This window comes from Bison bison, unplaced genomic scaffold, assembly GCF_000754665.1.
Source record: "Bison bison bison isolate TAMUID 2011002044 unplaced genomic scaffold, Bison_UMD1.0 scf7180017864038, whole genome shotgun sequence".
Classification (NCBI taxonomy): domain Eukaryota; kingdom Metazoa; phylum Chordata; class Mammalia; order Artiodactyla; family Bovidae; genus Bison; species Bison bison.
In genome coordinates this window covers 2,947,459-2,950,360 of record NW_011494610.1, presented here as the reverse complement: position 1 = coordinate 2,950,360, position 2,902 = coordinate 2,947,459, and positions in this window count along the sequence as shown.

Here is a 2,902-nt window from a genome sequence, read left to right as displayed (position 1 = left end):
CTTTTCTTCCAAGGAGTAAGCATCTTTTAATTTCATGGCTGCAGTTACCATCTGCAGTGATTTTGGAGCCCAAAAAATAAAGTCTGTCACTATTTCCCCATCTATTTGCCATGAAGTGATGGACCAGATGCCATGATCTTAGTTTTCTGAATGTTGAGTTTTAAGCCAACTTTTTCACTCTCCTCTTTTCACTTTCATCAAGAGGCTCTTTAGTTCTTTGCTTTCTGCCGTAAGAGTGGTGTCATCTGCATATCTGAGGTTATTGATGTTTCTCCTGGCAATCTTGATTCCAGGTTGTGCTTCTTCCAGCCCAGCGTTTCTCATGATGTACTCTGCATATAAGTTAAATAGGTAGGGTGACAACATACAGCCTTGACGTACTCCTTTTCCTATTTGGAACCAGTCTGTTGTTCCATGCCCAGTTCTGACTGTTGCTTCCTGATCTGCACACAGATTTCTCAAGAGGCAGGTCAGGTGGTCTGATATTCCCATCTCTTTAAGAATTTTCCAGAGTTTGTTGTGGTCCACACAATCAAAGGCTTTGGCATAGTCAATAAAGCAGAAATAGATGTTTCTCTGGAACTCTCTTGCTTTTTCAATGATCCAACGGATATTGGCAATTTGATCTCTGGTTCCTCTGCCTTGTCTAAATCCAGCTTGAACATCTGGAAGTTCACGGTTCATGTACTGTTGAAGCCTGGCTTGGAGAATTTTGAGCATTACTTTACTAGCGCGTGAGATGAGTGTAATTGTGCAGTAGTTTGAGCATTCTTTGGCATTGCCTTTCTTTGGAATGAAAACTGACCTTTTCCAGTCCTGTGGCCACAGTAGCTGTAGGTACTTTATTGAATATTTAAGTTCTTTATTTCTTATTTTTAAATATTCTTTATCAATGTTCTCTGAATGGTATATGAGTCTCCCATCGTGATTCTGACTTTGTCAGTGTTAAATGGTGCATCAGTCAGCTTCTGATTTATATTTTGAAGCTATTAGGTCAATACAGGGTTCCTGCTGTTTCTTCTTGATGATGTCTACCATCTTATAATGTGAAATATTCCTCTTTGGCCCTTTCAGAGCTTTCCTCTTCCAATTCAGTCTTGTCTGATATCAACACTGTTGGACCTGCTTTCTTTCTGCAACAGTTTCCTGGGTCTTCTCCTCCCTGTTTTATTGAAGTATAATGGACATCCTTTTCAGCCTCTCTTTGTTGCCAGAATTCTTTCATCCTTTTGTATATCATAGTAGTTAAGAGCGTGAACTTGAGCCAGACTACCCAGGTTCAGACCCCAATGCCATCTGTGTAACACTGGGTGAGTTACTTATAACTTGGTTGCCTAATCTCTAAAACAGGGGTAATAATATGATTCTTCCTCTTACGGTGGTTGTAAAGATAAAGAATGATATGTATGAAGAAATGATAAGTATGAAAAAATGATATGTATGAGGCCCATGAAAAAGCAACTGGGAAACAGTACCCAACAGTGTTAGCTGTTATGACCATTTCTTATGACCAGTTGAAATGTATTTTTTTTTCAAATATCATACCACATCCCTTGGTGTGCTGCAGTCCATGGCGTCGTGAAGAGTCCAACACGACTTGACGACTGAACAACAACATCAACCACATCCCTTATATGTGGAATCTAAGAAGAAATGATACACATGAGCTTACTTACAAAATAGAAAGAGATTCACAGACTTAGAAGATGAATTTATGGTTGCCAGGGGTAGGGAAGGGATATTAATAGTTAGGGAGTTTGCGAAGGTCATGTACCCACTGCTATATTCAAAATGGATACCATCAACAAGGACCTATTTTATAGCACAGGGAACTCGACTGGATGGTATGTGGCAGCTTGGATGGGTGGGGGTTTGGGGAGAATGGATACATACACATGTACAGCTGAGTCCCTTCACTGTTCACCTGAAACCATCACAACATTGTTAATCGGCTACACCCCAATCAAAAAAAAAGTTTAAAGTTTGAAAAAAAAAAGATGTTTTTTGATGTGGACCATTTTAAAAGTATTTATTGAATTTATTACAGTATCGCTTCTGTTTTATGTTTTTTTTGACCGAGAGGCATGTGGGATCTTATCTCTGACCAGGGATTGAACCTGCATCCCCTGCTTTGGAAGGTGAACTCTTAACCACTGGGTGCCAGGGAAGTCCCGGGAGAGTATTCGTGACGCCCTCCCATTGTCCCCGCCCTCGGCTTTTCTCAGGTGGTGCTGCTTTAGACCTGGGCAAGCCTTTGGACCCTTCCCTTGGCCCCTGTATTTTAGAGGCTCCACACTGGTCCTCCTCCAACCACTCCCTGTCCACGGACCAAGTGCGGGAGCTTCTGTGCTCCCCCAGAACCTGTGCCATTCCCTTTCAGGTCATGTTCCAGTCGCCCAACACCCTGGAAGCCCCCAGCCTTAGGCCCTGAGTCCTTTTCCAAGATCTGTAGAAATCTCTTGCCTGGGTCAGTTCTGAGAGCAAATGTACAGCCAATGGGAGTGCCCCAAAGCTGGAAGTGTGACAGAGGCAAACGAGTTCGCAGCGGGTTTGGACGGACCTGAGTATCTATACACAAGTTCAAAGCCCTGCGGTGCTGCCTGTGGCCTGAGGAGGAGACAGGGTGCAGGACAAAGGCCAGTTCTCCCTGCCCTGCTCTGTTCTGGCATGGAACGCTGGGGAGCCTGAAAATGCAACTTTTGAACCGAGACTTGCAGGTATTATAAAAGTATTTATGGAAGAAGTAGGTTCAGTTCAGTTCATTTGCTCAGTCGTGCCCAACTCTTTGCAACCCCACGGACTGCAGCATGCCAGGCTTCCCTGCCCATCACCAACTCCCAGAGCCTATTCAAACTCATGTCCATCAAGTCGGTGATGCCATCCAACCATCTCATCCTCTCTT